At 36.8% G+C, this 15,815-nt stretch overlaps 1 pseudogene; it reads left to right on the top strand.

Annotated features, from left to right (window-relative positions):
* The first annotated feature begins 11,256 nt into the window (after window positions 1-11,256).
* LOC100051296 (deoxycytidylate deaminase pseudogene) lies at window positions 11,257-12,464 on the top strand (annotated as a pseudogene).
* The last annotated feature ends 3,351 nt before the right edge of the window (window positions 12,465-15,815 follow it).

The following is a 15,815-nucleotide window of genomic DNA, read 5'->3' as shown; positions in this document are numbered from 1 at the left end:
TATCCACCCGGAGGGCTGATTAGCAATAAAAAATAGAAAAAGGGAAAAATAAAAGGGAATGATTTCACTGTGTACATTCTCCATCAAAAATAGGAAATTCTGGCCAAAAGGCATGGATGTTCTACTTTCCTAGGAAAAGCTGCTTAAAAGATTTTTAAAACTGGGTGCCATGCACACAAGGGTTTGCTGCATTATTTTCTAAATTATTCCCTTGGTCTGATATATTCTACGATAAAGGAAAAATCTGGAAAAAGTTATAGCTGTGCTAAATGCATGTAAGTGACAGAAGCATAGGATCTGGTAGGAGTAAAGGGTCAAGAAGAAGTTGCCTAAATCAGAATTGTGGAAGTATCAGAAAAATATGACAAATCTATGATACATTTATCATAAATCTATTAGTTGATATGTGTGTTGGTATTAACATTTTCCAATCTGTTAGGATTTTGAATAGCAGGATTTAGCCCTGCTCAATCTAGAATTTGTTTTCTAGTACAAGAAAAGAGTGATGATGAACCTATGGACTGTGACAAATTTCCCCAGTTTATGAAAGAAGCTTATACACTAATTTGCTACTTCAGTTCTCATTATTGCCTGAAAGCTGACTACAGGTTATTCTACCAGAATTGTTTTTTTCAAGATGATCACCATCTTGCAATATTTACCCTAGTCAGTAGAGATGATTCAATATTTGATTTTCTTTGTCTTCTTTGAGACACTTGACATTATTGCTTATTCCCTACTTTAGAAATACTCATCTTCTTTGGATTCCATGAATCTTACTACTCTTTTCTAGTTTCTCCCCTATGTCTCTGACAACTTCTCTTCACTAAGCTTCTTTGACTCTACTGATTTTAAAATGTCTGTGTTTTCTAGTTTTCCATCCTCAAATTTCTTCTCTTCATCTATAAGTTGTCAGCGAGAAAAAGCTTACCCTTTCTCAGGGCTTCAAGACCTGCCCGCATGCCAGTGAGTCCCAATTTTTTGTTCTTAGTCCAGACCTGTGTTCTGAGCTCTAGCTCTACAGAACCAGAGTTTCACTACACTTGGTCTTATCGTCAGTACAGAAAATCCCAAACATCTAAATTAAAATTCACCATTTCTCCTGTAGACTTTGTCATACTGGAATACATTCCATTTCAAGGAAAGGCACAACCAACCAAATGAGAAAACTTGGAATCACTTTCTGTATCATCTTCCCAATCCAATTATTCATAAAATTTTATCAATTTTAAGTCTCTCCCGACTAGCTCTCTTCCTCTCTATTTCCATTGCCTCTATCCTAGCTGTGATTCTTGTTATCCTGAATTATCTCAAAAGGCTTTTTTTTTCATGCTTCCAGAATGGATTGCATCCAACTGACTCACCTGTCCTGTGAGATGCTCTCAGAGTAATTTTTAAAACAGAAATACGAAAGTATCTTTCTTCAGCTACACATATTTCTATATTCCTCCATAGTTTACTTATTAACTATGTGTGTGTGTATAATTTCCTGTACTTAGCATAGGCTGTTTTTCATAGAACAGATATTCAATAATAAGGTGTGTTGTTGACGGTACTATTTTGATGGATGTCTTCATATATTAATTACGTTAATATTTTGGTTGTTTTCTAATTATTTTGCTCCTTCATTTATCCCTTCCCTTTGAAAAGACCTCTTTTTAATGTGTATCTTTTGATTTGCCTACTTACTGGAATATAAATAGTGCCTTGATTCTGTTTCAAGCATGCTCATCTAATGTGAATAATATACTTCCTAGGGAGCTTAAAATAAGTTTCTTCTAAGCATGCTGTTACCAAATTCACCACTAGTATTTTCAATAAAAATTGAATGATGTTTTCCCTTACATTGCAGTTTTGCGCTGTGGATGTATAATTTCTAATTCATAAAATTTAGCTGTAGTCTTTCGGTTTCATCCTTCAGTATTTCTTGGGAAATCCTATTTCTTATTTCACACTTCATCCTATGTTTTTCGTCTTTTTAGAATATTTTTTATTGTTTGATGCTTACCGTCTAAAGAAACTTTTTTGACTCATAGATTATATTTGTAGCTTGCACATTACGTGTTATTTATTGATTATATATGTGTTTTTCACTGATGTCATAGGCTTGCTTCAGCACAATTTATTCCTTTCTTTACTCTTTTTCCTTTTTTATCTTTTCCTTTTTACTTAAAACTCTTTAATCAGTGATCAAATATATACGTGAATATATTTTACTATAATATTTTAACAAAACTATTTATCCTAATATTTGAAAATTGAGGAAGCTTATCTTCATAACAGAGCCATGTCTTTCCTGCAGAATTCTTATTAAAACTGGAATTTGAGTAAAAAATGAATTGCTTATAATTCTGAAAATATTTCTGTGGGCATTTCAAAAACTCTCTAGTCTCTGTTGGGAGATTATGTGAATTCTTTTCAAATGCCCTCATAATCTCTTATACTTTAGTCTTTACGGGGAATAGGATGAAGTACTTATGCAGGAAATATGTTCTAATTAAAATTAGTATTAAAAGTATAAATTAAAATGTCTAAATGTTTGGGTTTTTAAAAATATTAAGTAGCGCCTTAGTCGAAATGGAATCAGTCCATGGGCTGTAACGTATCATGCACAAAAGGTAACAGATCTCACTGGCAATGTTTGTTGATTAACTTTCTTGCCACTGGAATAATTTCCTCAGTCAGCAAAATCAGTTGCCCCAGGATCTGTGCCCTCAAAGGCTTTGTCGGTATCCATTAGCTGACCCTTGCTTTAGAAAGGGGCATTGGGAAGATTCTCCTCATAGTGTCTGTATAGATTTTGTGTCTACATTCAGAGATTATTGCCTTTCTTGTAGCTGGAAATTTGTGATTTCCACATACTCCTTTTTTTTTTGAGCCAATCAGAGTCCCTCCTCTTCAGTCTTCAGTTTTGTTTTATTAGATAGTGATGGGGGTGGAGGTCTCTGCTTTCTATAAAATAATGACCGAGACGTTGACTAATTGGGCTACTCTATAAATCCCTGACAAGCTGAATAGGGAGAATGTGTTGAAGGATAATTTTGGCATCTCCCCATCCTAAATACTCCAAATAGCCTTTGCCTCAGGGTACAAGTAGGGAGAAAATGCCTTTAATGTTCTAGTAGCATTATCCAATTCCTGGGAAGGAACTCATTTTGTAGTGGTAAAGGCGGCGACTCCAGGGCCGTCTTCCTGGCCTTAGCTCTTGGTTCTACCACTTGCTAACTATTGGCAACTGACTGAATCTCTCTGTACTAAAATAGAATAAAAGGAATACCTGCCTCAAAATTGTTCTGAGAATTAAATTAATTTATTCCTATACAATCCTTACAGCAGCATCTGGCACATAATAAGAACTCAATATATGTTAGTTATAATTATTTAAAAAGTGACATTAATGTTTATATGTGTGACCCAATCATTATACTTGAACACACCAAATCAGAACAGGCACCTAGACCAATAAATGACACGAATAGGGCAGCTGTGTCTTATATAAATGTGGCACAGGCTCCATACGACTAACGGAGAACAGACTGTCCATAGAGAAAAAGCATATGGCTGCATAAGGATTCTAAAGAGGGTGCTATGAAATCGAATTAGAGAAATACAGAAAGAGATATATAGATACATGATCAGTGATAGATTAGATAGATAGAAAGATAGACGACTTGGCTTCATTTTATTTCTTTGTTACTTAAAGATTTTAGAGATACTTTCAGAAAGAATGTGTATGTAGTTCACTCAAATTGTTCACCCAGGAGCTTGGGCAAAGAAGGTAAAATATTGAAGAACATTATGCCAGTTACAACAAAATTATACTTTTAGTGATAATCTATCTGTTCCTGATCTGTGCATTGTAGAAAAATACTAAATCCCAAATAACCTGCATTTGCTTATTAAATTCTGATGGACTTTTGCTTGCTCCAGTATGTAGGTTTATGGTAGGGGAAACTGTGCCTTATCACAATATTTTGCATAATATATTTGCAACGGACGGAAAGTTGTGGTTTGTGCCCGCCTCCCTCAAATTCAAATGCTGAAACCCTGGTCTGAGTGTGATGGTTTTGAAGGTGAGGCTATTGGGAGGTAATTAGATCCAAAAGGCGCAGCTCTAACGAATAGGAGTAGCACCTTATAAGAAGACGCCTGAGAGCTAGCTCACTCTCTTTCCACACATGAGCGTTCAAAGGGGATTTTGTAGTCTGCAACCCAGAAGTGGACTCTCACCAGAACCAGCATGGTGTTGGCACCCGCATCTCCAACTTCCAGCCTCCTGAACTGTGAGAAATAAATTTCTGCTGTTTATAAGCCACCAAATCTATGGTACTTTGTTATAGCAGCCAGAACTAAGAAATTTCTTATTATTTGCATATTTTGTTGTGTAACATACTAAATCATAATTTCTTAATTTTTTTCGGGGGGGGGGTGGTGAGAAAGATTGGCCCTGAGCAAACATCTGTTGCCAGTCTTCCTCTTTTTGCTTGAAGAAGACTGTCCCTGAGCTAAAATCTGTGCCAATCTTCCTCTATTTTGTACGTAGGATGCCACCACAGCATGGCTTGATGGGTGGTGTGTGGGCCTGTGCCTGGGATCCAAACCCACAAAGCCCAGGCCTCCAAAGCACTTAACCGCTATGCCACCAGGCCAGCCCCTTAAATATTTTGCATAATGTATTTATTAACAACACTTAAAAAATGTTGTTAAGGTTGTTTTGATAGACATCATTGACCAGACTATCTCCTTCATTTCTGTCTTATGAAAGTGGTAATAATTGTGGTTTTGGTTTCATATGTACTACGTGATATCTTTCTGCTTTATTCTTTCATGAGTGCAATGAGGCTAAGAAGTTAAAAAAAAGAAAAACTTCAGTTAGAGTGAACTTTAAAAATCTGTGCCTAACTTAAGAACATATTTTAAATTATACTATTTTTCAAACTACTAATGGAAATGATAGTCATTATAGTCTATCAATTTATGTAACAAAATCAAGTCAAAATGCAAAGAAAATAATGAGTTTGAGTTATAAAAATAGGAGAGGGCTTGGCTTTAAAAAAAGGGTTTTGATTTCATTCTGGATGTAACATGTAGAACGAAAATACATGCATGTAGTTAATATATCCCATTTTAGATAAGAATAGTTGCATTTTAATTATAGCATTTAAAACAAGATCACATTTTAGAGACTCAGGTTCCCCAAGTAAAGGTTTTAGTAAATGTCTTAGTTTAGAAATGGGTAAACGGAGGTTATTTCTAGGCAGAAGGAAGATCCCAGATGGCCAGCTTTGAAACAAATACAAAATAATATAGGAGTAAATCTTTCAACATCTTTTGTGGTTCAAATTTTATGCTGCTATAAATTTGAGATCAGGTCTTACAAATACATGGAATTATGCATGCAAATCCAAAATATCTCCATGGTTATTGTACCTTCTAGCTATAACCAACAAAATGGCACTATCTAATGTTAGTAAGTCAGGTAGTCTGAACCTCAGGAGCCTGCAGAGAATAAAGAAACTTGTTACCGTACAAAGGGCACGATCTGCTAACCGCAAGACAAAACACAATTGTCGAGAGGCAAGATGGTGGCATAGAAAGGGCATTTTATTAAGTGATAAACTAGCAAATCAGAAGATAGGGGACTAGTGTCCTAAAGAACAATCTTAAGGGGGCCACAGAATCCTGAAGCAGTCATACAGGCCAATGGGCCATAGGGGTGGGGGTCAGGAATGTTGACCCTCTGGTGTTACAGACCGGGAGTCACCACACCAGATCTTTTGGTTGTCATTGATTATGGCTATCAACATAGACTGTCTGTGGTCATCACACCCCTAAGGAACTCAAAAGAACAAAGTTATCATCTTTTCACAGCTGGGAGGTACACACACAAGCAGGGGTTAAAATCTACAGAGCAGATGGATCTCCTGGAGGGTGCATATACAAATGGGTTAGTTGGTCAGAGGCCATTCAAAGTTACAATATAGTTTCTTTTCTACAATATGGCTTCCCTTATGTCAACCTTGCATTGAGCCAGTATCAAACTGATTAAAAATTCTTGTGGAAAAGTAGTCTCCACTAAGAAGACATGTAGATGAACCCCAATAGCTTGAGGAAAAACACATCAGTTCTACATGTTTGCGGGGTAGTCTCCAGAGGGACACTGTGGATGAAACAGTCTTTAAAAGAGTCCTTGTGAATTGAGTTCATTCCTGGCTACTCTGCAAGGAGTAGCCTCCTTTTGAATAATAACAATAATAATAATAATAATAATAGTAATAAAACAATGGAAACTTACAAAGAGCTTTTAATGTGCCAGGCAGTATAGTAAGTGATTTACAGCTAATCTTCACAGCAACCTTAGGAGGTGGTAATTATTACTGCTTTAGTTTTGTACATGAGGAAAATATAGTGTGAAAGTAAATTTACCCAGGCACTTACAGCTAACGCATAGCAAGGGCAGCATAGGAACCCGGGCAGTCTGAATCCCAAACTCATAATCACAAGGACTGTGTCTTGCACAGTCCTTTTGAGAGGACAGATTTGAAAGAACTGCTTGGATTTGCATTGGAAGAGGCTGCATCTGAGCTTATCAAAAAACAGAAGGATCAAGAACTCCTGAAAGAGATTGACTTTTGCTAGTCAGTGAACAAAGACCCTAGAGATGCTGAAAGGGAGACAGTGAAGTTGCCAGCAGTATTGCTGTCCTCTTACACTCCTAAGGCAGCTTTTATGATGTTGGTTTATAATATCATTTTCACTGAAATGCAAAGAATCTGCTTGGGGGAAAAAAGTCACAAAAAAGGAAAAGCAAAGAAAAAGAGATGAAAACGAAATGTCTATGCATGCTAAGTTACATATTGGATCCTTTATTAACACAAATTCAATTAAGTTTGTGCTTGTTTTCTGTTTTCACACCACACAGAAATAGCTGTACTGTTGTTCATCAAATTTGGCACATATATTTGAGATAGCATGCTGTACAATATAGAATGCATATTATACATATAATCAATTTTGTGGCCATGTGGGGCACCTCAAAGTGTTAATCACTGGCTAAAGCAGTTTCTCAGCCTTGGTGCTATGGACAGCGTGGATAGGCTAATTCTTTATTGTAGAGGTTGTCTTGTGAATTGTAGGATTTATTTTTTATGGTTCTATTTCTTTTTTTAAAAATTATTTTATTGATCTTATATTGTTTTATAACATTGTGTAATTTCAGTTCTACATTATTATGTATCAGTTACTGTATAGACTGCATCTTGCTCATTCCCAATAGTCTGTTTTCTATCCATCACCACCCACATGTGCCCCTTTACCCTTTTTGCCCTCCCCCACCCCCTTCCCCTCTGGTAGCTACTAACCTGTTCCCCTTATCCATGTGTTTATCTTCCACATACAAGTGAAATCATAAGGTGTTTGTCTTTCTCTGTCTGGCTTATTTCACTTAACGTAATACCCTCAGAGTCCATCATGTTGTTGCAAATGGGACAGTTTTCTCTTTTTTGTGGCTGAGTAGTATGCCATTGTATATATATATATATATGTATATGTACCATATCTTTTTTACCCATTCATCCATTGATGGCCACTTGAGTTGCTTCCACATCTTGGCTGTTGTGAATAATGCTGCAATGAGCATACGGGTGCATAAATCTCTTTGTCTTGTTGATTTCATGTTCTTTGGATAAATGTCCAGTAGTGGGGTAGTTGGATCATATGCTATTTCTATTTTTAATTTTTTGAGAAATATCTGTATCACTTTCTCTAGTGGCTGCACCAGTTTGCATTCCCACCAACAGTGTATAGGTGTTCCCTTTTCTCCACATCCTCTCCAACATTTGTTATTCATGTGCAAAAGAATGAAAGTAGACCACTACCTTACACCTCACACAAAAATTAACTCAAAATATATTGATTCAAACGTAAGACCTGAAACCATAAAACTCCTGGGAGAAAATATAGGCAGTACACTCTTTGACATCAGTCTTAGCAGGATCTTTTTGAATGCCATGTCTTCTCAAGTAAGGGAAACAAAAGAAAAAATAAACAAATGAAACTAGATCAGACTAAAGCTTCTGCATGGCAAAGGAAACCAAGAACAAAATGAAAAGACAACAACAACTGGAAAAATATTTGCAAATCATATATCCGACAAGGGGTTAATTTCCCAAATACATAAAGAAGTCATCCAACCCAACAACAACAAAAAAACCTGATCAAAAAATGGACAGAGGATATGAATAGACGTTTTTCCAAAGAAGATATACAGATGGTCAATAGGCACCTGAAAAGATGTTCAACATCACTAATTATTAGGGAAATGCAAATCAAAACTGCAACGAGATATCACCTTACACCCATCAGATGGCTGTAATTAACAAGACAGGAAATGACAAATGAATTGTAGGATTCTTGGCAGCATCCATAGATGCCCCCTGGCCATAACAAAATGTCTCAAGAAGTTGACAAGTGTCCCCTCAAGGGCATATTTTCCCCCAGTTGGAAACTGCCATGCTAGAGCAGCTATAAACATAGATTTAAGTCAAACTGCTTCTCACTCGGGCAGCTCCACATAGGCATGATGTAGGGTGACTAACAGTGATTATTTAATAAAGTTTAATAAAATTTCCCTCAGAAAAGATGCGTAATGACAGCTATAATTGTATGTATGTGTGTGTGTGTGTTTCAAGAGAAAGAAAATAAGTTAGTGAATAATTAAAAGTCTATAGGTTTACAGGAGGGAAAGAATTCTCCAGCAAATACCAAATATTAGCCTACAGAATGTCAACAGCCATGTGTATAATTATCCATTGTTAACTTTTTGAAATAATTTCAGACATAGAGAAAATGCTTTACATAGTACGTTATTGAAACAATAAAGTCAACATTGATTCATTACTATTAACTAATCTCTAGAAAACATTGGAATTATCTGCACTGTATTTTCTGAATCTTCTTCAATGTGACAGTTCCTCGGTCTGTCTTTGTTTTTCATGACCTCGACACTGTTGAGGAATACTGGCAAGTTATTTCGTGGAATGTCCCTCAGTTTTGGTTAGTTTGATGTTTTCTCATGATTAAAGTTATAGATTTTTTTTGGCTAGAATATCCTAGGAGTAATTGATACCCGTCTGAGTGCATTATATCAGGAGGTACAGAATATCTTATCACTGGTGATGTTAACATTTATGACTTGCTTAAACGGGTGTCTTCTGAGTTTTTCCATTTTAACGCTACTGTTTTTCGCTTTGGAATTAATAAATGTCTTGAGGAGAAATACTTTGAGACTATGCAAATATCCTGTTTCTTATACTTTAACTAATTCACTAGTTTACTTTCCATTGATGATTCTTGCCTGAGGCAATTAGTACTGTGCGGTTTGCCTAATGGTGATTTGGGAATTCTACTGTAAAAGAGCTCTCTCTTCTTCCACGCTTATGCATTCATTCAATTGTTTATTTACATTGTTTGGACCCATGGATAGTTACTTTAGCCTATGGCTTAAAAATCCATTACTCTCCTTATTTATTTTGTCCCTGGAGTAAGCAAGTAATATAAATCTTAAAACTGAAAGAAGTCAGTTATGACTCAAATACATTTTGAATATTGAAATGAGGTACAAGGCACAGGGTTGTATATGAGAACTGAAGAGGGAGGTTTTTAGATCTGTCACAATGAAAACGTTTGTCTGTTCCAATTGTCAAGGTTAGCAGAGAGATTTAAAGGGGCTTTTTGACCCTTAGGATCACAAAGAGCTTCAGATGTCTGAGAAGCACGGTGATTTGGGGAGGATATCTATTCTAAAGAGCATTGACTTAAAACTTTTTTGTCAAAAAGAAAATTTTGACTAGGAAATTTAATTTCTTTTTGGTTTGCTTCAAAACAATTTCTTTTGAGAATGTTTAAATCTGAAATTTCCTTCTTTAAAATGTGCTGTTGTTAAGAGCATGATCTGGAGCCAGATAATCACAACTGGAATCTAGATTCCACCCATGTATCATCCAAAGCTTCTGCAAATTACTTAACTCCCTTGAAACCTCAGTTTCCTTAGCAGTAAAGGGAGACAAAAATGGTACCCATCTCACATGGGTGTTGCCAGGATCAGGGGAGATGAAGAAGTGTACAGTGCTTGGTGACGTGTTTGGCATATAGTACGACCTTTAGAAATAATAAGTATGATTATTTTAATAACATTTTATTTAAAGGCAAAGTCAATTAAAAATATTAGAAACAAGTAGAAGGCAATTGCTTTTCCCTGAATTCAACATGAATTAGCTTAAAATAATACTTTGATCTATTTTCTCTAAGAAATCACTACTATCATCTTATAAAAATTGCCTAAAGTTCAATCCCTTGATCCCTTGAAATAAGTTTTTGTCCCATCCTTTGTATTCTCTCCTTTATTAACACTTTCTCCTCCTTTCTTCCATGCAGAAATTATCCTTTATAGTATTCATCGCTTTCTCTATGTGAGCTCAAATTGTTTTTACAGTTCATTCATTCTTTATACAACTATAGCTAGTCAACCATTCAAACCATACCTTGAGGTTTTATTTTATCTTATTGTGAATTTCAGTGACTACAGTTTTCATTTCTATAATTTCTATTTGCTTCTTTTTCAAATCTGCCTGCATTTTTCTTCCGCTTTGAACATAGTAAGTTACTTTATTTTAACAAACATTTGTATTATTTAAAACATAATATCTTCCTCATCAGTTCATTCCATCATATTGACTTGTGTTCTATAACCCATTTCTATGATTGGTTATAATAAGGATAAATTTATTTAAGAGTTATGAAAATTAAATTTACAGTAGAAATTTAAGTACTCATTTAACCTACCTGTTAAGTCTTCAAGAAGACTTTTTACTTAGGACTCAAGAAATGAACCTAATACTGATTGAAGAGCTCTGTGAAAAGGGGTGCTTTCTCCTTCTGAAATGTGCAGAATCTCATCCCTGTGCGAATCACTGATCTCAGAATTCATTATAGTTCCTATGAATGTTAGAATGGTCTTCTCTCTCTGTCTCTGTCTCTATCTCTGTCTCTCTATATAATTGTATAATATATATTATAAATATGGAGGAATTAGAAAGTTTTTGTGATTATAACTCTACTCTCCTTTGCCAATTTATGAGTTAATTACTTAGTTTTTTTTAATGCATTTATTCATGTTCCTTCTTTTTAAAGAACGGCTTTAAGTAAATGGACAGTATTCTTCAGCATTTAAAAGTTCTTTTGTGGGTCTTCCTTCCCCTGGGCGCGGCGGGGGCGGCGGCGGCGGCGGCGGCGGCGGGGACGAGCGCCGGCCTGCAGACCCAACATGAGTGAAGTGTCCTGGAGAAAACGTGATGACTATTTGCAGTGGCCTGAGTATTTCATGGCGGTGGCCTTCCTATCGGCACAGAGAAGCAAAGATCCAAATTCGCAGGTTGCAGCCTGCATCGTGAATGCAGAAAACAAGATTGTCGGGATTGGGTACAATGGAATGCCAAATGGGTGCAGCGATGACCTGTTGCCTTGGAGGAGGACAGCGGAGAATAAGCTGGATACCAAATACCCTTACGTGTGCCATGCCGAGCTCAATGCCATTATGAACAAAAACTCGGCCGACGTGAAGGGCTGTACCATGTACGTCGCCTTGTTCCCGTGCAATGAGTGTGCTAAGCTCATCATCCAGACAGGTATCAAAGAAGTTATTTTCATGTCTGATAAATACCATGATAGCGATGAGGCAACCGCTGCCAGGCTCTTGTTTGATATGGCTGGGGTTACCTTCAGGAAATTCACACCAAAGTGCAGCAAGATTGTCATTGACTTTGATTCAATTAACAGCAGACCGACTCAGAAGCCTCAGTGAGTTACATCTCATTAAATCTCCAGAAGATTGGGATTATCCTGTGCTGAAAAGCTGCTAAAGCCTTTCGTCTCGCAGTTACACATAACTTTTTAATAGCTCGTGCCGCAGAGCTAGACATCTGAAGAGTATAAAACAGCCTCCGAATCTTCCTGACTGTCTCCCCTGTCACATGGAATCTGCGTCTGTTTAAAACTGTTGATTTAGAGTTTAAAATAAACGAGCCTGCCGATGGCCTGTCGCAGGGGGCTGGAGTGGGGTCCTCCCGCTCCATCCCCTGGTTTGCTGGGATTCTCGTGGCTCTGCAGAAGGGCGCAGATATCTGTTGTCCGCTGCATCTCAGAGCTGCTCTTCACTGTTACATGTGTTGGCAGGACAAATTAATAATTGTTGTCTTCCTAGCGAGAGGAACAGACACACTGATGTGAACATCTGGCCCAAATGAAGCATAGTAGTAGTGCCCTTGGGGGGAAAAAAAAAGGACCCACAGGACAATAGAGTGAAACTATTTGCTTTAAAGAGTTGAGGGAAACCCTCACCCGCCCACCCAAAAAACCAGATAGGATGGCTCATCTGTCTGGACAGATGATGAGCATAACTGAATCCCAGATGCAACACACCATTAACACCAATGGACAGAACATCCAGACAGAAAATCAACAAGGAAATAATAGAATTAAATGAAAAATTAGACCAGATGGACTTAATAGATATATATAGAACACTTCATCCAAAAACAGCAGGTTACACATTCTTCTCAAGTGCACATGGAACATTCTCAAGGATTGACCATATTTTGGGAACCAAAGCAAACATCAATAAATACAAGAGAGTTGAAATAATATCAAGCATCTTTTCTGATCACAATGCTATTAAACTAGAAATCAACTACAAGAAAAAAGCAGAGAAAGGTGCAAAAATGTGGAGTCTAAACAACACGCTTCTCAACAAACAATGGATCATTGAAGAAATTAAAGAAGAAATCAAATTTTATCTGGAGACTAATGAAAATGAGAACACGACATACCAAACCATTTGGGATGCAGCAAAAGCAGTCCTAAGAGGGAAATTCATCGCAATACAGGCTCACCTCACTAAACAAGAAAAAGCTCACATAAGCAACCTCAAACGACACCTAACAGAACTAGAAAAAGAAGAACAAACAAAGCCCAGAGTCAGTAGAAGGAGGGAAATAATAAAACTAAGAGCAGAAATAAACGATATTGAAACAAAAAAGACAATAGAAAGGATCAATGAAACAAAGAGTTGGTTCTTCGAAAGAATTAACAAAATTGACAAACCCCTAGCCAGACTCACCAAGAAAAGAAGAGAGAAATCACAAATTAATAAAATTAGGAATGAGAGAGGAGAAATCACAACAGATACCAATGAAATACAAGAGATCATAAGAGAATACTATGAAAAACTATATGCCAACAAATTGAACAACCTGGAAGAAATGGACAAATTCCTAGACTCCTACAATCTCCCCAAACTGAATCAGGAAGAAATGGAGAATCTGAATAGGCCAATCACAAGTAAGGAAATAGAAACGGTAATCAAAAACCTCCCCAAAAATAAGAGTCCAGGACCAGACGGCTTCTCTGGAGAATTCTACCAAACATTCAAAGAAGACTTAATACCTATTCTCCTCAAACTGTTCCAGAAAATTGAGAAAGATGGAGAACTCCCTAACACATTCTATGAAGCCAACATCACTCTGATCCCCAAACCTGACAAGGACAACACAAAGAAGGAGAACTACAGGCCGATATCACTGATGAACATAGATGCAAAAATCCTCAACCAAATTTTGGCAAACCGAATACAGCAATACATCAAAAAGATTATACATCATGATCAAGTGGGATTTATACCAGGGACACAGGGATGGTTCAACATCCGCAAGTCAATCAACATGATACACTACATCAACAAAATGAAAAACAAAAACCACATGATCATCTCAATAGATGCAGAGAAAGCATTTGACAAGATCCAACACCCATTTATGATAAAAACCCTCAGTAAAATGGGTATAGAAGGAAAGTACCTCAACATAATAAAGGCCATATATGATAGACCCACAGCCAACATCATACTCAATGGACAAAAACTGAAAGCCATCCCTCTGAGGACAGGAACAAGACAAGGGTGCCCACTTTCACCACTCCTATTCAACATAGTACTGGAGGTGCTGGCCAGAGCAATTCGGCAGGAAAAAGAAATAAAAGGAATCCAAATAGGTAACGAAGAAGTAAAACTCTCGTTGTTTGCAGATGACATGATCTTATATATAGAAAACCCCAAAGAATCCACAGAAAAACTATTAGAAATAATCAACAACTACAGCAAAGTAGCAGGGTATAAAATTAACGTGCATAAATCAGTAGCATTTCTATACACTAACAATGAACTAACAGAAAAAGAACTCAAGAACTCAATCCCATTCACAATCGCAATGAAAAGAATAAAATACCTTGGGATAAACTTAACCAAGGAAGTGAAGGATCTATACAATGAAAACTACAAGACTTTCTTGAAAGAAATTGACGATGACATAAAGAGATGGAAAGACATTCCTTGCACATGGATTGGAAGAATAAACATAGTTAAAATGTCCATACTACCTAAAGCAATATACAGATTCAATGTTATCCCAATCAGAATCCCAAGAACATTCTTCACAGAAATTGAACAAACAATCCTAAAATTCATATGGGGCAACAAAAGACCGTGAATTGCTAAAGCAATCCTGAGCAAGAAAAACAAAGCCGGCGGAATCACAATCCCTGATTTCAAAACATACTACAAAGCTACAGTGATCAAAACAGCATGGTACTGGTACAAAAACAGGTGCACAGATCAATGGAACAGAATTGAAAGCCCAGAGATAAAACCACACATCTATGGACAGCTAATCTTCGACAAAGGAGCAGAGGGCCTACAATGGAGAAAAGAAAGTCTCTTCAACAAATGGTGCTGGGAAAACTGGACAGCTACATGCAAAAGATTGAAAATTGACCATTCTTTTTCACCACACACCAAAATAAACTCAAAATGGATCAAAGACCTAAAGATTAGGCCTGAGACAATAAGTCTTTTGGAAGAGAATATAGGCAGTACACTCTTTGACATCAGTTTCAAAAGAATCTTTTCGGACACTGTAACTCCTCAGTTGAGGGAAACAATAGAAAGAATAAACAAATGGGACTTCATCAGACTAAAGAGCTTCTTCAAGGCAAGGGAAAACAGGATTGAAACAAAAAAACAGCTCACTAATTGGGAAAAAATATTTACAAGCCACTTATCCGACAAAGGGTTAATCTCCATAATATACAAAGAACTCACACTGCTTAACAACAAAAAAACAAACAACCCGATCAAAAAATGGGCAGAGGACATGAACAGACATTTCTCAAAAGAAGATATGAATATGGCCAATAGACACATGAAAAGATGTTCATCATCGCTAATCATCAGGGAATTGCAAATCAAAACTACACTAAGATATCACCTTACACCCGTTAGATTGGCAAAAACATCCAAAACCAAGAGCGACAAATGTTGGAGAGGTTGTGGAGAAAAAGGAACCCTCATACACTGTTGGTGGGAATGCAAACTGATACAGCCACTATGGAAAACAGTATTGAGATTTCTCAAAAAGTTAAAAATAGAAATACCCTATGACCCAGCCATCCCATTACTGGGTATCTATCCTAAGAACCTGATATCAGATATCTCAAGAGTCCGTTGCACCCCTATGTTCATCGCAGCATTATTTACAATAGCCAAGACGTGGAACCAGCCTACATGCCCAGAAACTGATGATTGGATAAAGAAGATGTGGTATATATACACAATGGAATACTACTCAGCCATAAAAAAAGACGAAATTGGCCCATTCACAACAATGTGGATGGACCTCGAGGGCATTATGTTAAGCGAAATAAGCCAG

This window comes from Equus caballus, chromosome 6 (genome assembly GCF_041296265.1).
Source record: "Equus caballus isolate H_3958 breed thoroughbred chromosome 6, TB-T2T, whole genome shotgun sequence".
NCBI classification, from domain to species: Eukaryota; Metazoa; Chordata; class Mammalia; order Perissodactyla; family Equidae; genus Equus; species Equus caballus.
This window is presented reverse-complemented; position numbering and strand designations above follow the sequence as displayed.